This window comes from Puma concolor, chromosome B3 (assembly GCF_028749965.1).
Source record: "Puma concolor isolate L17-30 chromosome B3, mPumCon1.1.hap2, whole genome shotgun sequence".
Classification (NCBI taxonomy): Eukaryota; Metazoa; Chordata; class Mammalia; order Carnivora; family Felidae; genus Puma; species Puma concolor.
In genome coordinates this window covers 148317014-148344732 of record NC_141672.1, presented here as the reverse complement: position 1 = coordinate 148344732, position 27719 = coordinate 148317014, and the positions used below count along the sequence as shown (strand labels likewise).

Sequence of the window (27719 nt, the reverse complement as noted above, 5' to 3'; positions counted from 1 at the left end):
AGGAGAGAAAAGCAACACAACGTCACCTGAGTTTGCCTCCCGTTGAAAGAGCCCCACCCAATGACTTCCTCGTACGTCCCGTTGGCTCGGAGCTCTGCTGTCCGGAGACTCAGAACTGTCGGTCTCAGGCTGTGTGGACAGACATCCGTGCCACGCGGCTTGGGATCCCCATCATCCTATGTCTCACTGGGAAATGGTCATTGGCTCATTGTCACTATTCTCCACCGTTCCCTGTTAGTTTGTGTGCCAGGCTGAGCGGCTCAGGGAAAAGGAATCAGGATCATGAGACACCTGGCTGATCGGCATCCAACCACTGCCGGGTCGATGCCTCTGCATCTCTAAGATGAAACGCAGATTTCCTTCGCATCACATTCCTAGAGTCGGATGATTCGTTCAAAGTGAAATTACGACGCATTCTTAGAGATACGCGATATACGTGCCCCGCCAGCCCACTGGGGGTGAGATGCTCAATGTAATTGTCAAGCCGCTTCCGCTCCAAAACATCTGTCTGGTTACAGTGGCGGGTCTCTGTCGGGCACCGGAGATCCCAAATTCGAGAGAGAGTCCTGCTCGCAGAGAGCTTGCAGGCTGGCGGGAGGTGGGGGGGGGGGGGCGGGGGGCAGGCGGAGGGAGCGGGGCAGGAAGCAGACTTGTCACCTGCACAGATGTTGAATTAACATTAGGATGCTTTTTGCAGTCAGTGTTGAGCTTCTATCATTGCGTTGGTTTAGGGAACAGGAAGAGCTTACCGGACACGTAACCGTATGTCACGGATGGTGATGCGCGACCCATGGCGGTGTGCGCGGTGCTCTGTGGGCGTTGACTGCACACCCACTGCCTCGTGTGCCCCCCCAGATACCTCTGAGGTGAGGGTGGCTGTCATGCCCATCTTAACCAACGACAAGCCTAGACTCTAGGGCACCTCTACTGCTCTGTCACAGCCCTTATCACCATCGCGGTTAAATACATCACTGTCGTCATCTGCTGACCACCCACTCTTTCCCCGAGGGGCTCAGCTCTGTGAGGGCTGGAGCCACACCCGTGTCGACCTCCACTGTCCCCCAGGGCCTGGCACAGAGGGGACCACATTTTCCTGTCTGGTGAATTCATTAATAATTCCATCCAGGATAGCGAATGTGGTCCATCGGGCGTCCCCTTCACTTGACTGATAGTGTCCGCCTGGCAGAGCTGGGAGGTGGCTGGGGTGGATTAGGGAGTCCGTCTGGGGCATGGGAGTGGGGGAGTGACAGCGCATGCGCGGGGAGGTCGCCAGCTCCGAGCTGGAGCTAACGGGTGTGCTCGAGAGCCCGTGGATCATGCGGCTTCTGTGTTCAGCATAGCGGCTGCTGGTAAGTAAACACTTGATTCATTGCCCGATCGTGTCTGGAAGCTGATGGTCAGGCAACAAAGGCAAGTCTAGTTCACTAAAGATCATCTTCCAGACGTGCTCATCCAAAGTTAAAAAGCAAGTCCTCTGCTAACGTTCCCTCCCCCGAGATTCCGGTCTGCAGCTCACAGGGAGGACGCGTGTGCCCCCGCGTCTCCGAGGAGAGCGGCACACTCCACGTCAGCCCCGGCCAGGGGTTCACCCACTCTTCACACACCTCCTCACGTTCGAAGTGGAAATGAGGGTATTTCTCAGCTTCCTGGAGGAGGTGTCCTAGCACAGGGGAAGTGAGCCACGAGGCCGGCTGACCGCAGGCGGATGAGCAATCATGAATACCGTTCCGTCACACCCGGTCCGGGCTTCTCCCGTCCGTCTACTTAGCACCCTTTACTGTGAATCGGGGAAAGAGTTATCTCAGCGCCGGGGAGTTTTTTTACAGATCTCATAAAAATATGGCCAGAAGAGGTCAAGTGCGGGCTGTGCAAAATGCACTTCCTGCCAGCAGACAGGGCATCGCTTCGCTGGAGCGCGTGTGCCCTGCACTCAGCCTTGGCTCCTGCTCCCTGTGACCAGTCGGGGCGTCTGAGGGCAAATCGATGGTGAGCCTTCCCATCAAGGCCGTGCCCGTGGCTGCAGTCAGCCCCTCCAGCCACGCAGGGGAACAGGACCAGACAAAGACATAAAGAAGAGAACAAGGACATGGATGAAACGAAAGACAGAATGCACAAGCTTGGGTGCTCGGTGCTCACGTGTGCACAGACACGCGTGTCTTTGTGCACAGTTGTCACGGTTTTCTTCTCCCCTCTAGACGCTCCAGAGGATGGCGGGCCGGTTGGACGTGCCTGGGTGGGAGCCCGGTGCTGAGCAATCAGTCAGCAGTTGTTGTCCACACGTGGAATCTGCTTCGAACGGAGAGGAGTTAAAGTCAGATCTTTTCTGGCACGGATGCGTTTCAAAGTCGTCGTGATTGTACCGGTCCTTGGCACTGTGTTAGTTAAAACACGAGTGTCTGCGCGTGTCCGCCCCCCTGCCCCCCACCAACCTGCCTCAAGGCGTGTTAGCCCCCAAGCCGGTGCTGAGAAACTCCAAAGACGCAACTCAAAGGTACAGCTTTGAGTCCCGTGAGGGGCTCCAACCCTGCTCTGTCGCTCCCAGGATCATCCACATACTTGAGTAGGAGGGTAAAGTGTTTGGGTTTGTGATAATCGGGAAGTTCACCCTCATGACCCAGAGCGGCACCAGCAGAGGGACTCGACCCGGGACACAGGTGGAAGGGGGGTTGGAGAAGCCGGTGCAGCCCAGGAGGCAGAGGTCGGTCGGCGGGGCTGAGAGAAGGGCAGGGGGGGTGAGCCTCACTACAGAGCACAACTGGGACAGGAGGCGTAGGGGCGGGGAGGACGGAGCACAGCCGGGAGTGGGTGGAGGACGGGAGGACGAAGCAGGAGGGCGGGGGCGGGGTGGCAGTGGGGGAGACAGTCGCAAGCCCCCGTGTGTAAGAACAACCCAATCTCACACTTCGCAGTCCCCCCGCCCCCCACCACCCCCGCGCTGACATGTGACACCACTCTGATCGCGGAGCGGGTCCTGATGCTGTCCTGCCTACAGGAAGGGCCGCTGCAGGAGGGAAGCAAATCCTGTGCAGTCGGGTCCACATGCCTGTTGCACCTGGCTGGGGGTGTAGGTGCCGCACCTCCGCTCACAGGAGCCAAGTGACAGGACCCGCAGCTCAGCGCTCAGGGCCGGGAGGGAGTTTGTAAAAGGGGAGAAATCTGCTGTCATTTTGTTTTGTGCTTTTATTTTTTATTATTTAAAAAAATTTTTTTAATGTTTATTTGTGAAGGAGAGAGAGACAGAGTGTGAGCGGGGGAGGGGCTGAGGGAGAGGGAGACACGGAATCCGAAACAGGCCCCAGGCTCTGAGCTGTCAGCACAGAGCCCGACGCGGGGCTCGCACCCACGAACCGGGAGATCATGACCTGAGCCGAAGTCGGACGCGTAACCGACTGAGCCACCCAGGCGCCCCTTGTTTTCTGTTTTTAAAGTTGACTTATTTATTTTGAGAGAGAGAGAGAGAGAGAGACAGAGCACAGGAGCAGGGGGAGGGGCAGAGAGAGAGCAGGGGAGGGGCAGAGGGAGAGAGAGAGAATCCCAAGTAGGATCCACACTATCAACTCAGAGCCCCACAGCCCAGAGCTCGATCCCACGAACCGGGAGATCATGGCCTGAGCCGAGATCAAGAGTCGGACGCGTAACCGCCTGAGCCCCCCAGGCCCCTGCCGTCAGTTTTATGAAGCAAATCTCGCGGCAAATCCTGGATGGCTCAGGAGGTGGTAAAAGGGAAAACTAATACCTGTTTTGTCTTAAAACGTTAATCCATGTATTTTCATCTAGTACATGAGGATTCTAATTTGATTTTTTCCCCTAAAATAGTTAACCATGTATATGAAAAGGTTTTCAATTTTCATCCTACCAATTTTAAATGCTATCTTTTTAGCATATGTGAAATTTCATATAATTAGTCTGTGTCCATACTTTTTCTCTATCATTAAGCTGATTTAATTATTGCGGCCTTAAAAGTAATGTCTAAAAGTGAAATATAAGCCTCCCTTTGACTCAGAGAAATCTGAATTTCTACCCTAAGTACAGTGACCAGCTTCTGAGTTGTAGGGTTCGTGCTGAAAATCTGAGGGTGAAAGGAGGGAAAAGAACCCTTTAAACTGAATATATATTTCGACAACATCTTCAACAGGAGTCACTTTTCACTGACTCAATAATAATGTCTTCTCAAAGAAAATATAAATACTTCTAGTTCCAATCGACTCAATATTTTGTGTTTCTGTGGCAATATTAAATTTCCGACTTAGTTGTTCTGAATGCTTTTGGAATAGTGTTCGGATAATTGCAGGCGTTCGATAGAACCACACAGATAGGGAAATATTTGCGAATTCTGAAAAAGATGAGTTTAAAGCGCCCTGTTCTAAGCCACATTCCACGGAGAACTCTTTGGCAGACATCAGTAGGTGAGGGCTCTGAAAAAAGGATCGTCTCATCAAATACGCTTGGGAAAAGCGTGACTGCTTTAGAACTCACACGCGTGTGATCACATTCAGGTTCTGAGCAGTGCTCTGGGACAGAAATACGTTCACCTCTTGTAGCCTGTAATCTCCCCGCGTTACTTGGGCCTGGACGGGCACACGCTCTCAGAGGTGGCCGTCCTGGTGCCTCAGCGTCACCTTCCCACACCACGAGTGCTGGCACACAGCGGAATCCCGGTCCTCCTCGGTAGGCCCTGCACCATCTGCGGCCCAGCGCCAAACACGAACGGCCCGAAGCAAGCCTGATGCCTCTTGCTCGTCCGAAAACCTTTCCTGTTTCCTGTCTGAATACACGTAACACTTCTGTCGGGGCGCCTGGGGGGCTCGGTCGGTTGGGCATCCGACTTCGGCTCAGGTCGTGATCTCGCGGTTCGTGAGTTCGAGCCCTGCGTCGGGCTCCGTGCCGACAGCTCGGAGCCTGGAGCCTGCTTCGGATTCTGGGTTTCCCTCTCTCTCTGCCCCTTCCCTGCTCATGCTCTGTCTCTCTCTCTCTCAAGAATAAACATTAAAAAAAAAAAAAAAAAAAAAAGCAAGTTGTGTCCTTGCATACAGATGCCGACCCAGAGACACCCGGAACTTCTGGGTGCTGCAGATGCATTGTGGGTAACCGGTGGGCACACGGCCACGGCGTCCGCCTGTTCATCAGGCGGCATCATACCCAGAAACAGCCGAGGGGCAGAAGATAGCTGCGCTGGGCCTCCGTCACACCCTGTGTGCCGGGTCTGGTCCAGAAGCCGTGTGCATGCTTGTTGCTAATTGCTCTCCTGACCCTACAAGCACCCAGCCATTGGGGACCTATGATCCGGAAGAGAGAGTCGATACGGGCAGAATTTCACACGGGGGCTCAGAGAGGTTGCGCGAGGTACCTAAAGTCACACAGCTCATTGGCAGAGGGCTGGGATTTTAAGCCAGGAATGCCCAGCTTCTGCCCCTCAAATCCCCTGGCTTCCCGGGGCAGTGGCCTCTGGACCTGCTTGGCCACCCGACGAACGGCCCAGATGGCATTTAACAGATGCCAACAGAGTGGAGGGAGGTCTCGTCCCTGCAGTCTGCAGAGTCTGTGCCCTGGTTCCCGCAGGGAAACGGAGCCAGACGGGCCGGGGACGGGCAGCGGTGGCTCTAAAAGACACAGGGAGGCGCGTCCCTTCCCGTGTCGAGGGGGCTCCCGGGAGCCTCTGAAGGCGAGGTTTAAAGGATGCAAGGCGGACGTTTCTCCTCTTGTCTCTCGTCAAACATCATTTGCCAAACTCCGACTTTTAGCGCAAGCAGGTGTCTTACATGCAGAGACTCTCTTCCCGTTAAATGTCCCCCCGGTTCATATACTTCCAGCCCGGGATGAATTCGACATGGTATCGAGGTCGTCAAGGGAAATCCGTCCAGGAGACAATGGTAGAAACAGGCCGTCTGGCCGACAGCTTGCGGAAGCTGTTTTGAAACAGAACAGCGACAATGAGGAAGAGGTGGGCCGCCGTGTGTGGGGACGGCCGGATGGGGAGGGGACGCAGCGTTCCGCAGCCGCACGGCATCAAAACTCTTGCTGCACCGTTACCTAATCGGTGGCGCTGGCCGTCTGTGTCGGTGGCCGCAGGTGAATGAGAAACGTCCTCCATACACATCTGGGCTGTGGTCTCCGCGTCCGTCAACCCCGCACACGAGTCCGACTGTGAGACTGGGGACGACGCTGCGCACGCACTGACCCCCAGCCCGGCGCGCACTGCAGCTCACGGCCACCTGTCACCTCCCCGCCATCGCCCGGCCGCTGCCGGCCTTTCTGCTTCAGCCTCGCGGACGCGGGAACCCTGTGCTGCCGCGCTCTCTCTGAGACGGTCCGTCTTTTGAAAGCAAAGGGCAGGACGTTGGAGTCCCTGCCCTGGGAGGCTCTCTGTCAGCCCGAGGACAGCGAGCGTCCAGGTACGTCCCCCTCCGGCCTCCCTCCGGCCTTCCCCCGCCACGCGTGCTCGTCCTGGCGTCCCGGAACCGGCGGGCGCACCCCTCCCCTCTGGTTGCTACATGTCTGCCCCCAGCCCGTGTGCGGCTGACGTAGCTTATTCACTGCCCGCAAGGTCGTGGACTGAGCAGGGGTCCAGCAAGAGATACTGGGTGAACGAAGGGCCTCTGGGATTGCTGAGATCCCCGCTGGCCGGCAGGCCCCAGTGTCTAGGCCCCAGACCCCAGAGGGTGTGGTTGTTGCCAACAGCTTTCCTCCCTCGTGGTGCAGCGTGGTTTCACGCCTGTGCCCACCTCTGCGTCAGTCTGGTGCGGGGCTCCCCATCTATGCACGCTCAGTATTTCCCTTCCACGTAATCTATGGAACCCTCTGAAATGCACATGCCTGGGCCCCGCCCCCAGTGAATCGGACTTGGGGGGGCCTGCCCAGGAATCTGAGTGTTAGGACTTCTTTCTTTTTTTTTTTTTAGTTTTTTTTATGTTTATTTACTTGTGAGAGAGAGACAGCGAGCGAGCATGAGTGGGGGAGGGGCAGAGAGAGAGAGAGGGAGACACAGAATCCGAAGCAGGCTCCAGGCTCCGAGCTGTCGGCACAGAGCCCGACGCGGGGCTCGAACTCACGGACCGGGAGATCATGACGTGAGCCAAAGTTGGAGGCTTAACCGACTGAGCCACCCGGGCACCCCCACCCCTTGTTTTAAGTTTAATTTGTTTTGAGAGAGGCAGAGGGATTGTGAGCAGGAGAGAGGCAGAGAGGGAGGGAGGGGGGGAGAGAGAGAATCCCATGTAGGCTCTGCACCATCAATGCACAGCGGGATGGGGCTTGAACCCACCAGACCGCGAGATCGTGACCTGAGCCTAAACCAAGTTGGAGGCTCAACGGACTGAGCTCCCCAGGAGCCCCTTAAGTGTTACGATTTCTGCCTGTGAGTCTGGTAAGGAATGTGTCAACCCCTTCGCCGTTGTTCCCGGCTCAGGGCGACATCGGACCTCGGCGAGTCTACTCACGCTGACGGGAGGCATGAACTCCCCACGGTCCAGGGAGAGCCTCTCCAAGTCCGCAGCCAGATGTGAACACTGCCAGCCTGAGCGGCCGCTGCCGTCTTGTTCCCACGAGGGGAACCGGCCTGGACACCAGGTCACCCATCGGGGCTGCTGGACAGGGCCTGGGTCCCGCCCTCCGGCACCGGGACGCTGAGCCAACCCACCTACGATTCACTTCTCGTGAGGCGACAGAATCAACGTCCTCACCGCCTGAGCCGCCGCGGCTCAGGCTTCCCGCCACTGGCCGAGAGCATCCTGACGACTCCAGCCCCTGGCAGTCAGCAGCGGCAGCCCCAACCAGGCCGAGCAAAGCAGTTAACGCTTCCGAGGCGGGCTCCGCGGGCGCCGTGCCCACTAGTTTACACTGGAGCTGTCGAGTGCTGCCCACCACCCTTCTCTCAGGACACGCCCGGGGTCCTCGCCGACAGATGGGGACACTGAGGAAGAGAACACTGGAAGAACTCAGAGCGAGCACTGGAGCCGGGATGTACACGAGGCATTGGACCCCCGAGTTCACGGTATCGGCCACCGAGGTGAACGGAGCCCGCTGGAGCCCGTTCGTGTCCAAACGACCCTCCTCCCGCATCCGGACCATCAGGCACGATTTGTGGACTCCACCAGCCGAGGCACCAACCCATCCCGGGAGCATCACCCCAGGGCGAAAATGCCAGCTTCCCGCAGCCTCGGAGACCGGTGCACGGAGCCTCTGGGGGGCCCTGAGGAAGCCAATTGCTGAAGGCGTCTATTCAGAGCCTCGTGCTGTGTGACCTGGCCGTCAGTAGCCCCAGCCACCGGCAGGGACCCGTGTGCGGATTTCACACTCCCGGATGGATGAGCCGGGGGCTCAGTATGACTGAGGACGTTCCCGTCACTGTAAACAGAGGCTCACCTCGCTTCCCCTTGTTTCTTCAAGTGGATTAACTTTGAAGTGACTTTAGAGGAGACAGCATTTTTTAAATTGAACAGAGATGAAACGCCAGTCTCCGAATGCGTGCCAACATGGCTAAATAAATTACATCCTCCAACTGCCAAAGTAGAAAGCTGATTCAATCGGCTAATGAAAAAATACAAAAATGGAGAGTCAGCCACTTTTTGTTCTGTTTTTCATTATTATTTTTTTTAATCCGTGTACTGGCTGTAGCAACCACTTTTCAGCTGGCTGTTGTAGCAGCCAAAATCACACGTCTACTTATTTTTAAAATGTAATAATCAGTAGTCACATCTGGTCCTGATGTGTTCGCAAACGTTCTACGGTTCTCCAAGTGTTTTTATATGTAATACTTGATTCCAGAACATCTGTGCTTTTGACAAGCACTGAAGGAGATGGGAGGTTAGGCCCTGAGGCTTTGCTACCAGGGTGGGGTCCCTGGGCTGGCGGCTCGGGGGTCACTTGGGAGCTCGTGAGAAACACAGCCCGTCCGCCCCAGCCCAGACGCACCAGCTCACACTCGGGGACTGACGGCCCCACTGTGCGGGAAGCGAAAACAAGGCACGGTCCTGTTCTCAAGGACTCAGAAACTAGCGGAAGACAGAAACACAAAGAAGGGTGACCGACCGCCAACGCCCGGGCCCAGCGGCTGTGACAGCTCCGAGGGTCCGCGGGCCCAGACGAGGCCGCGCTGGGACGGCAGAGGCAGCCTGGAGCTGGCCACAGAGCGTGGCAAGGGCAGGAGACGTTCGCACGGGAGAGAAGCCCCTGATGGGAAGCGAGCCTGTCCGGAATGTTCTCCACATGCAGGCCTGGTGAGACACCCCAGCAGTGATACTGTGTGGGCACCCGCGGCCTTTGCACGCCACAGTAAAAAGGCAGCTGCGTCCGCACCTCTGAATCCTGGAAGCACGCAGGGCGGCAACGGGCGACGAGGTCTGCGGTTAGCGGTGGCGCGGTGGCCCCTCTGATGGGCCGTGAGGTTTCTATTTTCATGTAATAACAGGTTTGCACGAGTTCCCTGAGTGATTCATCGTCCTGCCTAAAGAGGGTGCAGGGACATCTGAATCCCCCGCAGGAGACCCAAGTGAAATAAAAACGCCTCTCTCTTGATCTGCTGCACGGAGGAGGTCACTGACCCCAAATAACGTCACTCTGGTTCCCTCCCCTGAGGCAGACACTGCTGAGTGATGGCCAGCCCCGTTCCAGGCTCTGAGCGAGCCGATGGCTGCAGGTCATGATATGGGAGGTGGTTGGGGACAAGCAGGTCCCACGGGGGGGCTGTGTGCCGGGCGCTGTGCGGGCGCGTTTTCTTCCGTCCTCACTGTGGCCCTGGGCATGGGTGTCCCTGCCCCCGGGCACAAATAGCAAGGCAGGGGTGAGGGAGGCCGAGGCACAGATAGCAAGGCAGGGGTGAGGGAGGCCGGGGCACAGATAGCAAGGCAGGGGTGAGGGAGGCCGGGGCACAGATAGCAAGGCAGGGGTGAGGGAGGCCGGGGCACAGATAGCAAGGCAGGGGTGAGGGAGGCCGGGGCACAGATAGCAAGGCAGGGGTGAGGGAGGCCGGGGCACAGATAGCAAGGCAGGGGTGAGGGAGGCCGGGGCACAGATAGCAAGGCAGGGGTGAGGGAGGCCGGGGCACAGATAGCAAGGCAGGGTGAGGGAGGCCGGGGCACAGATAGCAAGGCAGGGGTGAGGGAGGCCGGGGCACAGATAGCAAGGCAAGGGTGAGGGAGGCCGGCGCACAGATAGCAAGGCGGGGGTGAGGGAGACCGGGGCTTGGGCACATCAGACCCCAGACTCCACCGCTGCTTCCCGGAGGCGTCACGTTTCGGAGCCAGCCTTCCCCCCCCCCCCCCAGCCTCCCGCCCTGAGCCCAGACTCTGTGTCTCGGGTGTGTCAGTAGCAGGCTGTCCGCGACGGTGCCAGGGGCCCTGCTGACATCCCATTAGCGCTTGGAAATGCACGGACACGCCTGTGCTCCTGGGGCTGTCCTGTCCCGCGGCAGCATCGATCACGGCCCCCCTGTGGCCCCCTTGTGTCTGACGATGTCTGTCGGCCCCCAGCGTTCAGGCTCCTGCTCCGGGACGCTGGGGCCTGGGGTGGGGGGCTGATACTGGGGGTGCGGGGGGAGTGCCGCTGCGGCAGGGCGGGGAGGGGTGGAATAGGCAGGGCCCGAACCGCGCAGCCTGGGCAAGAGAAGCCAGTGGACCCGGTGACGGCGGCAGCCAAGGGTGCCCGCGTCCCGAGACCAGCGTCACCGACACAAAGCAAAATGGCAGAGCCCGAGTCCCGAGTGAGGGACGAGAGCCGTTGGAAGCCAGTCGTTCCAGAGCTGTCGTTGCTGGGCAACCTCGGGCCGATCGAGCCCTGTCCCCAGGGACCTGCGGCGGCTCGGCCTTCGTTGTGTTTGGTGGAGTGAGAAGACAGGCACCCAGACTTTACGGTTGACAGCGGGAGGGCCGCTTTCCAGCTACAGACGGAGGAGAAGGAGACTGTCCCTGCACACGCACGTGCACACACACGCACGTGCACGCACAGACACAGCACACACACGCGCACACACACCTGCACCGGCGATCGAACAGCTGCCGTCCGGTCTGCAGCAAGAGTGAGAGATGGTCTCCAGCAGGGTCCGCTCACTTTCTGTGAGGGTCCGGCTAGTCAACACCTGAAGATTTGTGGGCCACACGGTCCCTGTCACAACCACCCGATCCTGCTCCTGTCCCTCGACAGCTCAGTCCCCACATTGGAATTTCATGTGACTCTCACATATCATGAAATATGATTCTTTTTTGCTTTTTTTCTTTCTAACCACTGCAAAATATAAGGGCCATCAAATCAGGCAGCAGCCCACGGGCTGCGGTTGGACAACCCCCAGTTTAGAACGTTCTGGTACAAAATGTGATCCTGGAATTAAAATTAATCTACTTTCCAGAATATTAGACACTCTCATAGCAGTGATTCTTAATCCTGTAGGCAAAGCAGAATCGTCTGTGGATATTTTATTTTTTAAAAAAAGACAAGAGCCAAAGCTTTACAAAGCTACCAAATTAGAGCCTCTCAGAGCTGGGGGGTCACTCCCAGCCACAGAGGCGTGGCTGTGTCATAATTTATTGATGTGCCATAAATTATTGAATCCCTCATTGACGGCCATCTGAGTCGCTTCCAGCTTTTCACTCTGATTACAAAATACCACACTGAACATCATTACACACATGTTATCCAATTGCGTCCTTAGGGTAAATTCCTAAACGTGAACTGCTCGGTCAGAGCGTGAAAATGTACAAGCTTCAGCTCTGTTTCACCTGGGGCTCCGAGTTCGCATTTTAAGACAAAAACACAACCCTCTGCTCCAAACCAAAGTGATGGCTTATCTTAAACTCAAGTCCTATTCCAACGAGGACGGCAGACACCTCAGCGAGCCACGGCGGTGGGCCTCTGGGCTCCGGGGCCGCGGCCGGACCGAGCGCCCGTGCTCACCTTCGGCGGGCACCCACCCCGGGCCGGCTTGTGCAGTGAGGAGCTCGAACGGAGCCGAGGCGGGCTCCCTCACCTGCCAGCCGAGGCTCAGGGAGGCTGGCCCACCTCCTGGCTGCCTCCTACATTAAGCTGTGGCCCAAAGCAGCAGAAGGCATTAGGGATGTCTACACAGGCAGGGCCTGGGCCACACTACCCGCCGGCTCAGGATCTGGATCCAAAACGTTCCTGCGGACAAGAGCCTCAAGTTTCCGAACTTAAGACCTGGTTTTGAACCGCGGAGCTGAGTGGGCCAGGGGGAGGTCGCCATGACCAGGCATAAAGAAGCAGCAGTGGAACGACGAGGACAGAAAGGACCAAGGATGGCCCCTCCCCGTGAGTCACACACCAAATGTGCAAGGCAGATGAGGACAGCAGATGCTCTGAGAGACAATTAGCACAACTTACAGAATAATTCAGCCCCCCGTAATTTAGGATAATAAAGCAATCTTCTAAAGAGAAAAGACATGGCACCTGGGTGGCCCGGTCGGTTGGGCGTCCGACTTCAGCTCTGGTCAGGATCTCCCGGTTCATGGGTTCAAGCCCCGCGTCGGGCTCCGTGCTGACGGCTCGGAGCCTGGAGCCTGCTTCGGATCCTGTGTCTCCCTCTCTCTCTGCCCCTCCCCTGCTTGCACTCTGTCTCTTTCTCTATAAAAAAAAAACAAAAACAAACCATTAAAAACATTTTTAAAAATAAATAAAATATTTTTAAAAAGACTCTAAGGAAAGTATGGTCAATATTATCAAAAAGATAATGGAAAGTCTAAAGTCATATATTTTAAACTTTGAGAAAAATCAACTTTTGTATGTAAGTTAAAAGGTCAATGAAAAGAAAAAGAAATATAAGGCATAATTTACACATTAGCAGAAGGGAGAGAAAGGAGATGGTAGATGAAGCAAAGTTTACCAAGCCAAGAAAACATAAGAAAGGAGAACAAATAAATCATGGATCTAGGAAATAGAAAAATAAGAGAAGGAATAAGTATAATGTGTAAAACCCAAAGTAAACGTAGAAGAATCAAACTCCTATATTTAAAATTTTTTTAATTTTTTTGAATGTTTACTTATTTTTGAGAAAGAGACAGAGCACGAGCAGGGGAGGGGCAGAGAGAGAGACACACAGAATCCAAAGCAGGCTCCAGGCTCCGAGCTGTCGGCACGGAGCCCGACGTGGGGCTCGAACCCACGGACCACAAGATCATGACCTGAGCCGAAGTCGGACGCCCAACCGACGGAGCCACCCAGGCGCCCCTAAACTCCTGTATTTAAATCAGAGACTATCAAATGGGCTTTCTACACCAGCTACGTACTGATAAAAATAGACATATTTAAAACCTAATAGAGACAAAATGAAAAATAAAACTTCAAAATAAAAATGAAAAGTTTTACAACAATAAAAGGACAATCAACCAGGAAGAGACTTCTAACTAAACGTAGCAGAGAGAACACTCCACCAGCCTCAATTCTCTCAATCCCCCCAGAAGGGCAACAAAGACACAAAAGGGCTCGAGCCAGTTTTCTCGGGCGTGAATCTGGAAACTGGCACACACACCCCTTGCCGCGTTCTACTGGTCGAGCACGTTTGAGCGGAGAGGCACAGACCCCACCTCTCGGTGTCAAAGAGTTTTGGAGCTACTTCCTTAAAGCCACCACAGGCTCAGAGGATGACACAAGTGTCGGCAATCCTGTAATAACATCCCAAAGCGGGAGAGAGACGGAGCACGGGGTGTATTTGAAAACGTAATGGCCAAAAATTCCCCAGAATTCAAGAGCCAGGTAAATTCTCAATTTAAATGGCTCTTAGAGTGCCTAATGGCACCAATAAGAAGGGGAGACAACAGTGAGATGTAGTGTGGTAAAAATAAGGGACACACCCACAGTGTGCGGGAGCTTCCAAAGGCTTTTCGGGAAGCTTCCCGAAAGGAAAAAAAAAAGCATCAGAATGACAAGAACCAATAGGTAACGTAGTCACGCCCCCCAAAAGTAAACCTAGGATTTTAACTCAAAATAAATAAATAAATAAATAAATAAATAAGCTCTTACACTTACAAAATCTCAGAAAGTATTATCATACTAGGATCATCTTCAAAATCATCCTTGGAGGGGCGCCTGGGTGGCTCAGCCGGTTGAGCATCCGACTTCAGCTCAGGTCACAATCTCACGGCTCGTGGGTTTGAGCCCCAAGTCGGGCTCTGTGCTGACAACTCAAAGCCTGGAGCCTGGTTTGGATTCTGGGTCTCCCTCTCTCTCTGCCCCTCCCCTGCTCGTGCTTTCTCTCTCTCTCCCTCGCTCTCTCTCTCTCTCTCAAAAATAAATAAACATTAAAAAAATGTTTTTTAATCATCCTTGGAGTTCCCCAACAGTTTTGTTGTTGTTGTTATTGTGGTTAATCCGAGAAAAACCAACTATATCCAGAAAGGAAATAACTTAGTAAAATTTAGTATTGACTACACAAGCAAAGGAAAACAAATGAAAAAAAAAAAAAAAGGTGTGTCCATTACAATGCAGAACTAAAACTTTAAACGGTACCGAAATATCGGGGTGGGGTGCAGGGGATAGAGAAAAGGAAGACTGGAAGCTTATGACCCACTGAAGCATCTGTCAAGTTTGGGTAGTGACCTAACTACAGATAAGTGTGAGAAAGTACTAGAGAAAAATAAATACTGGTATGGAAATTCATACTCCAGGGGTAGCCTGGAGAAGAATAAAAGGAGAACGTGCAACTTCGAAGACAGTAGAATAAAATATTCAGTAGTATAGATAAATACATAAATAAATAGAAGAAAGAAGATCGCAGAAAAGTTTTACTGTTACACTAATTGCAATAAATGCAAATGCAGCGAACCGACCCAAAGAAGATGAGCTCATACTGAATTTCAGAAAGGCAAAGAGAAAGAAGACAAGTAAAAACTAACAACACTTGGCAACACATTGTCTCTAAGAGACATAATTTTAACAAAGCGATGCCAAAAGGAATGGAGAAAAGATAGACCAAAGATGAGCCAAACCAAGAAAACAAGTTTGACATCAGACAAAATAGAATTCAGAGGGAAAGCATGATAGGAAACAAAGCTTTATATGATACGCTGATAAAAGGAAAAACAGAAGAAGATACGTGTACGTAACAAGATATCCTAAAAATACGTAAAGCAATGCGACAATTGACAGAAATACAAGGAGAAATAAAAGAAAATCAACAAGTCTGAGAGGAGACTATGACATTTCTGTCTCAGAAACTGCTTGAGCCACAGATTTTAAAAAGTAAGCAAAGACACAGACTATTTGAATAACATAAGGAATATGTTCAACACTTTTAAAGTGGAGGAAGTTTATGGCCAATGGGAATGCAGCATTCTTTGGAACCCACATAGAATTTTGGAGATAATATATATACACTGCACAGGAAAGTCTAACAAGTTCCAGAGAATTAACATCACATCAAGGATGTTCTCTGGCTACAATGTAATAAAAAATGGAACTAAAGAACAAAAGTTTTATTTTTTTTAAAGCGTACATATCTAAAAGTTTGGGAGCATACTATTTTGTTTTTGGAAGCCTACTATTAAGCCAAAGGAAGGCATAGGAGATATTGTGGAGTACTTATTGTTGAATGAACAAAATTGTGTCCAAATTGGTGAGCTACACCTAAAGCAAGGGGACACTTTCAGTTGTAAGTCTGTTTATAAAACCATTTGAAATAACGGACAGATCATGCAACTCGAGAAGCTAGAAAAAGAACAAACAAAGGAAGCAGAAGGAAATAACAAAGATAAGTGCAGACAATTAAATGGAGAGCTAGAGAGCAATAGAGAGGATTAACTAACTGTCCTACCGGATGAAGCTCCCAGATGGAAAACCCGCTGGTATGAATAATTACACACAAAACAAGATTTTAAAATACAATGAGAGATAAATAACTTTAAAACCAAGATGAGACAAACACATTTCTATTAAAAACAATGTTTTAAGGGTGCCTGGGTGGTTTAGTCATTTCAGCGTCCGACTTCGGCTCAGGTGGTGATCTCGCGGTCCGTGAGTTCGAGCCCCGCGTCGGGCTCCGTGCTGACGGCTCGGAGCCTGGAGCCTGCTGCGGATTCTGTGTCTCCCTCTCTCTCTGCCTCTCCCCTGCTTGTGTTCTGTCTCTCTCTGTCTCTCAAAAATAAATAAACGTTAAAAAAAATTTTTTTTAATGCCAAAGTTGACACAAGAAAAAATAGAAAGCTTAGCTACACCAATGGGGATGAAAGGATTTAAAGTGGTAACTGAAAATCTCTCTTGCAGAGAGCTGTGGCTTGGGTGTAGATTTTCCCTAATCCCTCTGCAAAAACAAAAGAAAACGCCTATAGACAAGATGTTAAACAAAACTACCTGACAAAATATTCCCCCAAACCTCTCAGACCATGGGCAGGCGTGAACCAACCACCAGCAACAGGTCTCACCAGAGTGGCAAGGGCATCCCAGGGGCAACACGAACGGACTAAGAAATAAGAAATCCGGAGATCACCTATCAGGACTCTCCCCCATAAAGGACGGAACTCCTTCAGACTTGAAGACTTGACTGGCCAGTATAGGAACAATAGTCCGAACTGGAGGAGGTTAGTGTGTGGGCAAGTTGTCCACGAATTATGACAGACTGTCTGGAGGGGCAGAGGCAGCAATCCCAGGAGGCGGACAGAGCCCCGCGCCCGTGGGGCCAGCTGAGCGCAACGGGACAGAAGTGCTTGGGCTAGAGGAGAGGACGTTTCGGATGTTACCAGGGAAGATGGAACTCAGGAAGGAGAGTTGAGTACTAGGAAACCCATCAATGTAACTCATCACACTGACAGCCCAAGTGAGGAAAACCATGTCATTTTCATCGATTCTGAAAAGGAAATTCCATACCCATCTCTAAAACCCTCAATAAAATGAAAATTGGTGGCTATTTCCCGAACACGAAAGAATACACAGACCTCAGCCCACAGCTGGCATCTCACTTACTGAGGAATCACTAGCAAGGATTTTTCATCATGTTTCTTAACCTACGTGTTAGATGCATAAAAAGATTAGAGTTATTTTCACTGACCTCCGACAGAAATGTAGCTTTTCCTCCGACTGGGAATGTTAAGTAGCAAACTGCAGGAAATTACCTATGATTTTGTTGCCAATAGAAACCACCAATATTTTTATATCATATTACAGTTGTCACAGTATCTCAGAATATTATTTATGCCTGTCATTGCTTCGAAACTATGGTATTTATCAGACCTGCCATGATATCTTGCTATTTAATACAGCGATAATATTTCAACGACTACTTATGTACCTGGTCTCCTTTGCAATCGTATGTACTTTGTGCATTTAAAATCTTACTTCAGAGGGGCGCCTGGGTGGCGCAGTCGGTTAAGCGTCCGACTTCAGCCAGGTCACGATCTCGCGGTCCGTGAGTTCGAGCCCCGCGTCGGGCTCTGGGCTGATGGCTCGGAGCCTGGAGCCTGTTTCCGATTCTGTGTCTCCCTCTCTCTCTGCCCCTCCCCCGTTCATTCTCTGTCCCAAAAATAAATAAACGTTGAAAAAAAATTTTTTTTTTAAATCTTACTTCAGAAAAGAGGTCTGGGCATGAAAACAGGCTTATGAACTCCTGTGTTTGTCCAAAAAAAAAAAAATCAGGAACAAAACAAGGATGTCCACTACCTCCAACGACGCAAGGGATTTTACAGACGTAAATGTAGCAAGCCTACAAACGATAATCAAGCCGATCGCCACCCGCTGTGAGCTCTTCCCTTACACCCATGCACATACCCTCAGCACTGGCTCCTCGCCGAGTGACAGGCACGTGCCGGAAGACGAAGACTGCACACCACACGAAGCATCACCTGTGTCTCCGACATCCGCAGACCTCCAACCCTCTCGACGGAGGGCACAGCATCAGCCCTGCTGAGTTTCCAAGCCAGTCGTGGCCAGGCCTCACAGGAGGCAGCGGGCCAGCTCCGACAGTGGCGGGACGTAGAAACGGGGGGTCCTGCCCCAGTCCAGTGCCCCGTGTGTCTCAGGGGCCAGTTGTGGGTCCGCCACAGAGGTGCCAACGTTTACTCTTATACTTCTGTTGCTCCTTCCGGCTGTTTGGGCCCCCTCGGACTTCCCGACACGCTCTGATTCCCTTGTAGATGTTACCGCCCTGCCCTGAACCTCCCCCTCCACTTGTCTGGAGTCCAGACTCCTCGTCTGGCTTTAGCAAGCCCTCTCCCCCAGAATGGGGGGTTCACTGGAACCGAAGAGGCTTTGGTGCTGTAATGGACCTAACAGAGACCACCACTGCTTAGCGAAGTGGGGCAGTGCCTGAATTATTAGGTCGGGCGGCGATGCCCAGCACATCAGGGAGGTGGGAGGGCAGGAGCTGGGCTGCAGCAAACATCTTCAACCAGAGACATACAAATTATATCAAAAACGCACACACCCCACTACGTGAGCCAAACAAAGCAAGTCTTCAGGCTTTATCTGGCCCCGCAGGCCACAGCCTGCTGCCTCTGCAGATTTCTCGCCGAGCCCTGCACGAATTGCACGTGCATGATGGTCTTTGCGCCCCGTACCCTGGCCCGTGTGCTCCCTCCGAGCCCTGTGGAGGCATGGGGGCTGCCCGCCACCGTAGCGGATTTCCTAGTTCGTATATTCGCCAGCTCAGCCGAGCGGACAGCGTGCCCGGAGCCCGGGTAATGACCCAGGTCCGCACGCCCTCCTGTGAGTCCTCAGGGCCTCTCTTTCTGGAAGTGTGCACAAAACTGCTGCTACAACCAAAGAGAATATTTGACCAAAGAAGGTGACACGGGGGTCTAAATATAGTTATCATTCAGCTGCAATTTCTCCACTGAATAGGGAAGGTATAAATCGGGATTTTCTTTAACTCTTGGAGCACAATATGTGACTGCGGGCTTCATTCATGAACCAATTCCTCTACATAATTCATGCTTATTTAAATACATCCTTGCCATTTGACAGTCTGCAGAAAGGCAGGCTGACTAGGAAATTAGCATTAGCACTGCCTGCAAATTGTAGGTTTTAACAGCTCCAGTCCCGGAAATAACCAAAGAGGATAAAGCTAAGGAACTGGGGCAATTCTTAAGGCTCGAAGGAAAGGGAGGAACAGCAACCCTTGCCGTCTACACAGCAGTCTGCAGATTGCAAAGGGCTCCGTGCTCATTACCCACCGCGAACTTGAGAAGCCGGGTACGGACGGGACAGTGTCCCCCATCCACAGAAGAGGAAACTGAGGTCCAGAGTGGTTCCCTCCACACCGCAGCTAGAACGCTCCGGAGCCGGGATTTGAGGCCAGGTGTGCAAACTGTGCAATAATGTGGGTTCAGCAAACGTTCTGTGTAAAATGCCAGGTAGTAGTTCAGGCTTTGAGGGCCATACGGTCGTTTTTACGACTACTCGACTCTGCCCGCGTGAGACAAAAGCAGCCACGGACAATCCGAAAACTCACGGGTGTGGCTGTGTTCCAGCGAAACTGTACTCTCGTGGGCAGGCGGAGCCGGGTTGGCCCCAGACTACAGTCTGCCAAGGGGTGACCCGTGGGGTCACCGGTACAGCGGCCGCACCCCTGCCCTGCCACCCTCACGCGGCCACGCTTCCTCTGCCGTCTTACGAACCCGCCCACGACTGAGCTGGTCCGGAAGAGGGGCCAGGCAGGAAAGACGAGGACGCGGAGAGGTTCGAGGAAGTGCCGTGAGAGAAGAGTCCCCGGAAAGGCCATTACTTCCCAAGGAGTTGGGTCAGAGTCCTGGGGGCCGAGTGTCAGGGAAGAGGCAGGACAGACGCCCCGCCGGCTTCCCCCGCAGACTAGCGTGTACCGCCATCCGCCAGAAGCTTCGTGTTTTCTGGAACAAAACAGAAGCTTCCAAGGGACAAATCTGATCGGCAGTGTGGCTGACAAGAGTTTCAGGATCAAAGCCGGACTAGAAACAGAACCCCGGGCTCCCTGGTCCCAGGCCACTGTCCGCTCGCATCCACAGACGCCCTGCAGACTCAGCAGACGGCAGGACCCAGCCGGCCTTCGGAAGACTCAGAGAAGCCCTTGCTCTTGACCTGGACGTGCCTTGCCGGCCCTGTTTAGGCCGCCAGCTGCTGCCTGGCGGGCTCGGCCCCCTTGCTCATCTGGTGCAAATACGAAGCTGGGTCTCTGCGTCTCCGTCTCTGTGGATACGTCCTGCCCCATCCCTGTATGACCCTCACCCGCCCTGCTGATCCCAGCTGCTCCCCTTTGGCGGGTGTGCTCAGCGTCAGGCTGCGGCCCCGTCAGGGTCGCTGTGTCCTCGAGCAATAAACTCCCCTCTCCTCCTCCCTCTTTCCCCTTCCCTGGGGAAGACAGGCCACACGGGACATGCCGTCCCTCCCACAGCAATATGGGCTACCCGTTCTATTAAGGACCGCGGAAGAGCCGTTTACAAACACTTGTAACTGTGCATTAGCGGATCTCCCTGTGGCAGATACAGATCCCTTAATGGCCAGTGGAAAACCCAGAAAGAAAAGGCTGTGTTTTCATTATCACTCCTAAGAGAGCAGCCTGGGGGCTCCAGCTATGCAGAAGCGGGGGCCGAAGTAAAGTGGGGGGGGCCGTCAACATCCCAAGCACTGCTGAGAAGGGACAAGCGCTGGGCTCTCTGCACGGCAGCGGGTTGGCGGTCCCGGGTGTGACGGTCTGTGGGTGACAGCCTCAGAATAAGAGTCTGCGGGGAAAGCCCACGGGGGGCTTTCAGCTCTAAGCTGGGGTGCGGGTGAGGCGGGGCTCTGCTCTCCCTGTCATGACAGGGAAGCAATCCTGTGCCCGGCTTGTCACTGGGGGACCAGGTGACCTTGGGCCGGAAACGGGAAACAGTCCCCAGACACCCAGCCAGTTCTCTGTCCTGATGGGGGAGACTGAGTTATAGCCCCCAGACCCAGCGGTGGCCGCTGCATAGACAGCTACCCTGCAGGGGGCTCCAGGCGGGCAAAGTGGGCTGTGGGGGCCGAGAGGGCCCCCGAATCCAGAGCCGGAGACTTCCCTCTGGGGACAGTGCCAGGCAGGGAGCCCGCGGGGAGCAAGTCTGCTGACTTGCGTGCTCCTTTGTCTGTCCTTCTATTTCCCATCTAGTGATTTATATTAAAATCCAGTGCCACACTTTAAAATCCAAATTTTCACATAAAAATCTGGGCTCCTGACGTGTCGTTCAAGAAATGGGAAGAGTCACAACGTGAAGGCAGGTTTTTATGTGCTGCCGCCCAGGGGGAGCTGAGTAGCTCAGCGTGCACCCTCCCCCCCACCCCCCCCCCGCCGTGTGCTGCTACCCACACCCCCCGGCAGCGAGGCTGATGCCGGCTGAAGTCTGTGACTTAGATCCTGTCCACCTGACCCATCGGCTTTGCTGGCTGGCCTCTGGGAGGGTATTTGCCTGTGACGCTGCATTACCCTGTGACCCCTCGCCTTCCCCTCCCGCCAAGTGCCCAATCTGCAGGGCACGTTCAGTGTCAGACGAACCCAACGGGAGGTTGCCACCTGCCCTGTCTTGCAGTGGAAACAGAGCGGCGGGGAGGTGGAGGAGAAAGCCCAGGATGCAAACCCAGGAGATGCCCAGTGGAGCCATTCTGTGCCACAGCTGGTCTAGAACAGAAGCCCGCCTCGTCTGAGAGCTGCGAGTGGAGTAGATGGACTCCCGGGTCCCTCCCAGCTAGGAAATGTGCCCCTTTCAGAGCCTCCAATCAACGGTTTCCAGAGCTTCCCGTTAACTTCAGACCTCCGTCCCAGTTCCAAGTTCTGGGACCTCGTGGCCTAGTCGCAGGCTGCCTCCCCAAACCGTCTTCCTGTTGGTGTCACTCAGCCATTTTTAAAAATTTAACTCATTGGGGCGCCTGGGTGGCTCAGTCGGTTAAGCGTCCGACTTCGGCTCAGGTCATGATCTCACAGTCCGTGGGTCTGAGCCCCGCGTCAGGCTCCGTGCTGACGGCTCGGAGCCTGGAGCCTGCTTCCGATTCTGTCTCTCCCTCTCTCTCTCTGCCCCTCCCCCATTCACGCGCTGTCTCTCAAAAGTGCATTTTTTCTTCAATTGTTGAGCACAGTGCTCTATAAAGATCAAGTAAGCCATCTATGTCTTTAGTGATATTTTTTCTAGATATTTTATCGCATACTTAGAGCGGGGCGTTAATATCACGTATTTCCTACTTTGTCAATTTTTGTTTTATATATTTTGAGGCCTTGTTAGTCAGCAAACCTATGTTTATGGTGGTTTTGTCTTCCCGATGAATTGATCATTTTGTGATTACGTATTGGCCCCTTTATCGATGTAATACTTTTTGTCCTGGTGTCTAACTTATCTAATATTATTGTAGCCACTCTGGATTTCTTATTTACCTTTTGATCTTTTAAAAATCCACTTACCTTTCTGTTCAGCTGTAACTGACATCTAACACTGTATCAGTTTCAGATGTGCAACATAATGATCTGGCCTTTGTACATATTGCAAAATGATCACCCCAGTAAGTTTAGCCAACACCTGTCCTGATACGTGGTTATAATTTTTTTCTTGTGATGAAGAATTTTAGATCTACTCTCTTAGCGGCTTTGAAATGCGCATGACAATAGTTACGACTGCATGACCCTACAGGTAACTATCGAAGTTACAGATATCTAAGCGCATCAGCACACTGTACAGCCCTATGACATATTATTTTATAACTGGCACTTTGTGCCCTTTGACTGCATTCACCCATTGTGCCCACCCGCCACCCCCTGCTTCTGGCAACTGCCCATCCGTTCTCAGGATCTATGAACTTGGTCTTTCTATTTGTCTGTTTGTTTTAAATTTTACATATAAGTGACATCACACAGCATTTGTCTTTATCCGTCTGGCTTGTTTCACATAGGATGATGCGCTCAAGTCCATTAGATGCAAATGGCAAGATGTCTTTCTTTTTCATGGCTGAATAGTATTCCATTATATACATACTATTACATATTATGTATCACATCTTCTTCATTCATTCATCGGTGGACACTTGAGTTCTTTCCATATCTTGGGTGTTGCAAAATGTTTTGATAAGCATGGGGGTGCATATATCTTTTAGAATTAGTGTTTCTGTTTTTCTCAGATAAATATCCAGCAGTGGTTCTCGGAAACTATGTTATTTCTATTTTTAATTTTTTGAGGAGCCTCTGTACCGTTCTCCAGAGTGGCTGCACCAGTCTATCTTCAGACTAACAGTGCATGAGGGTTCCTTTTTCTCCACATCCTCACCAATGCTTGTTACTCCTTGTCTTTTTAAAAATGTTTTAAAAATGTTTGTTTATTCTTGAGAGAGAGAGAGCAAGAGAGAGAGAGAGCAAGGGGGGAGGGACTGAGAGAGAGGGAGACAGAATCCCAAGCAGGCTGCACGCTGTCGGCACGGAGCTGAACACGGGGCTCAAACTCATGAACCATGAGATCATGACTTGAGCCAAAACCAAGAGTCAGACACTTAACCAACTGAGCCGCCCACCCAGGCGTCCCTTCCTTGTCTTTTTCATTCTAGCATTCTGACAGGTGTGAGGGGACGCCTCGTTGTGGTTTTAATTTTCACCTCCCTGAGAATAAGTGATGTTTAGTACCTTTTCAAGTACCTGTTAGCCATCTGTATGTCTTCTTTGGAAAAACGTCTCTTCACATCCTCTGAATCTTTAATCGCACTGTTTGTCTTTTGCTATTGACTTGTATGAGCTTTCTATATATTTTGGACATTAACCCCTTAGCAGATATATGATTGGTAAATGTTTTACCCCGTTCAGTAGGTGCCTTTTCATTTGGTACATTCTTTCCTTTGCTGTGCAGAAGCTTTTTAGTTTGATGTCGTCCCAAAAGCTTATCTTTGCTTTTGCTGCCTGTGCTTTTGGAGTCAGGTCCAAAAAGTCATCTCCAGGACCAGCATCAAGGAGCTCACCGCCCATGTTTTCTTCTAGGAGTTTTAGGGGCTCAGGACTCACAGTTAGGTCTTTGATTCATTTTCAATTTATTTCTGTGTCTGGTGGAAGACAAGGGTCCAGTTTCATTCTTTTGCATGTGGTTGTCCCGTTTTCCCAGCACCATTTACAGAAGAGACGGTCTTTTCCCCGCTGCATATTCCCGCCTCCTTTGTCAAAGATGAATTGACTGTACGTGCGTGGGCGTATTTCTGGGCTCTCTAATCTATTACATGATGTAGTGTCTGGTTTTATGTCAAGGCCATACCGTTTTGATTACTTTGGCTTTGTCATACTGTTTGCAATCAGGGAGTGTGAGGCCCCCAGCTTTGTTCGTCTCAAGATTGCTTTGGCTACCTGGGGTCTTCTGCAGAATTTGTCAGGAATCTCATGACCTTTACCAAGTGGAGAGCATTACCTGTCAGAGCTATAAACAGACTAGATGCTCCTCCTGCCCAGTCAAATGTCCCCAGGTCGACCCTACGAGGCCCCGTCACCAAGGTCTGTGTGGGAGACGCAAAGGCACGTGCCCACCCTGGGGCGGAACCTCCAGCCTCAAATATATAATTTAAGCGAAGGGGAAAAAAAAGGAAAAAACGAAGGCCAAACCCAGCCTTGCTGAATGTGTACCATTGGAGGAGATAAGTGGCTCTTCCCCCAGCCCCTGCTCTTCTCTTCCTCTCTCCTCAAAACGCCGCAGGAGAGCCTGCTCTCCCGGACCTACTCCCCATCAGTGCTATTCACTCATCCCGCGTTCCTTCCTGCTAAACTAGCGTCCCGGGCCTTCCGCAGGCACCGCGTGCTCCCCCAAAAGGCACGGGGCAGGCTGCTCTTCGTTGTCCGCACAACAGGCATCCACCCCATTTTCCAGGCTCCCTGACCCGGCACCCCTTCGGTTTGCAACAGCGGTGCCCCCGCCCTGGCGATGAGCAGTAGTTTGGTTGCATCCTGGCATTTCTCTCCTGTCACGTTTTGCCAAGCATGTGACTTCGCATCCATTCCCGGCGTCCGTAAAGGGAAGAGGTTGCCATGTCTCCCAGATCCAGACAATGCAATTCAAGGAAGGCTGCTAGAAGCCCTGGGGAAGCCTTGGTTTTCCTGATTAAGTGGGTAGCTGCAGATGGTGCTGTGCCCCCGTGCGCTCCCCACCTTGAACGTAGCTGGGACGCCTGGAGCTCTAAGAGCCATCTGGTAGCTGTGCAGGGACACGCTATCATCCCACAGACAGCAGAGCAATCAAGCAACAAGAACAGAGTGGGGATAGAGCCTCGATGCATCACCAAGCCCTGAAACCATCCTGGGACAGCCTCTCTTTGGACTCCTTGTAATGGGAGAAAATTAATCACTTTTATCGCCTAAGGTACTGTTGGTGGATCTGTTATTTGTCCCCGAAAGAATGCCTCCTCCCTCCTCCCTCTGCTCTGGCTTTCCAAATTCATCTTGTTGCAGGGAAGCTGATTTATATACTGCATCTAAGGTAACGTCTGGCCCTCAGTAGACACGCTCGAAGTCGCTGCTATTCCCACTCTGCAATTCCTTGTCCTTGAGACTCTGATCCGGCTTCCCCTCCACCTCCACAGCTCCTGTGGTTGTGTCTGAGTCAGCACGTGAGTAATGGATCGCATAAGGCTGCCTAAAACGTGTCCCGAATACTGCCTCTTTGGGGTGTCTTCTCTCCTTTACTAGAGTATGAACTCTTGAGAGGAGAATCTCTCACAGCTTTCTCCCCACAGTACTGTGTTTCATCAGACTTAAGATACCAATTTTTAAATGCATCATTATTGGGGCTCCTGGGTGGCTCAGTCGGTTGAGCTACCGACTTCGGCTCAGGTCACGATCTCACAGTTTGTGAGTTCGAGCCCCGTGTCGGGCTCTGTGCTGACAGCTCGGAGCCTGGAGCCTGCTTCCCATTCTGTGTCTTCCTCTCTCTCTGCTCCTCCCCCACTCATGCTCTGTCTCTGTCTCAGAAATAATAAACATAAAAAAATTTTTTTTTAATGTGTCATTTTATGAACTACAAAGAAAGAAAGAAAAAGAGAAAGAAAGAAAGAAAGAGAAAGAAAGAAAGAAAGAAAAAGAAAGAAAGAAAGAAAGAAAGAAAGAAAGAAAGAAAGAAAGAAAGAAAGAAAGAAAAACTTTGCCAACTGGCTGATGACGCGGTAGGGGAGGAAACCTTTTCCCTTCCTCCCTTGTTGGTTCTTTTCCTGGCCGAATAATTACATTGACATGACGGATTAGCAGGAGAAAAACAAATTTAATTTTGTCTGTATGCGAGCTCCACAAGGACATGAGAGGCCCTACCACAGTCAGGCAACTGAGACTCATCCTGAGCTGGGGAGGAGGAGGGGGGGGGCCCAGGACTTCAAGGGGAGGAGGACCACTCCCAGGAGGACACAAGAGCGGGTGTTCAGTAGACAGGAAGAGCGCCGTGTCGGGCGGATCTGTCTCTCTGACATGAAAGGGTTGGCGCCAGTCACAGCTCTTTCCCTGGTGGAGGCCCCCATCTATCCGTTTGGCAGCCAAGGGGGCGGGCAAAAGGCTCCTCTGGAGTCTGTGTGGCCTCGATTGTCTTCGGCCGGGGGGGCGATACACATGCCAAAGTGGCACCTTCCTGGGCCGCCCGCCCTGACCGCCCCCCCCCCAACATGTTGTAGAACCTGAGACCTAATCTAATATCGGACACGTTAAAACATGTGCCTTTCGGAACTAAAGACTGAGTATACAAACTGACGGTGGCCAGAGTCCGCGCTAACACTCACCTACAGCCTGCAGCGACCGGTCCGAGATATCCGACCACAGCCTCCGTCACGATGCACCCTAGGTGCCCCAGACTTGACCGAGAACTGACGACGTCCCTGACTTCTGTGCCTGCTTCCGACTCAGGACCAACTGGGGAGGGCCAATACGACCCCTACCGACCGCCCGGGATGCCTACTTCCGGTTTCCTGGCACCGACAGCCTCCGATCGGGGGCACCTGCAGCCTCCCCTCTTGCCCGCCGTGAAGCTTTCCCCCTCCTCCGTCAGCCTTCAGTCTTGGCCAAAAGCAAGTGACAGTAGCGGCCTCCTTCCTGTGGCAAGTTCAGAGTGAGCAGCCTCAGCCTGGTCCCGCTCGGGCCCTCGTTGTGCCACAGAATCGGTGGTTTCCCGTGGCGGTACTCCTCACTGTAGCGCCGGTGTTCGGCCAGCATTTACCTTCCGGGGAGTGGGAGGCGTACGGACGTCTGACCGGGGGACGTTCAGCGAGGGGCTTGATGAGGACACCAGACTGCAGCGGTCCAGCAGGGAGACCGCCAGGCCCGGGCTGAGGTGGAGGGGCAGGCATAGGCACGGTCCAGAGAAGAGAAATACCAGATACATGGTGGAATCAAAGGAGAGGGTGAGAGGCCACCGAGGCCGAGGGAGGGGAGGGGCCCCAGGGGACACCACGAGATCAAGCCCCATTGGGCTGAGGAGACCAGACTGCGACCACGGGAGGGCAGGACAGACAGCGGGCTCTGGGGGGAGAGCTGAGTCACAGGTGTAGAAGAGCGACTCCTCACCACGGAAGGGGTGCGAGGGGCGAGCAGGGCCGCACGGCGTCGGCTGCTGTGTCACGTCTGTGTTCTCTAAGGGACAAGGGCAAGGCCACCGACCGACGCAGCTGAATGTGACCTCCCTGGAAGGTGTTACCTGCCCGCAGGCTGCGTTCTGTCGCTCTCTGTCCCACGGACATCACTAACAAGACGCAACTGAATTAAGTTTAATACCAATCATATAATAACCTCAATCTAAAGGCAGAAGCCACGGCAGGAAGGCGAGTCATTTGTTGGTCTTTGTCTCCTTAAAAGTCCCTTCTTCTGACGTTATTAATGCGTTGGA

General features: G+C 52.8%; 1 long non-coding RNA gene across 1 annotated transcript in view; it reads right to left on the bottom strand.

The window, feature by feature from the left end:
* LOC147580517 (uncharacterized) overlaps positions 1-27719 on the bottom strand; it is a 160444-nt gene that overhangs the window by 60653 nt on the left and 72072 nt on the right. The window contains exon 4 of the long non-coding RNA XR_015253017.1: positions 12394-12567. This is a non-coding gene — a long non-coding RNA (uncharacterized LOC147580517). The remainder of the gene's footprint in view (positions 1-12393; positions 12568-27719) is intronic.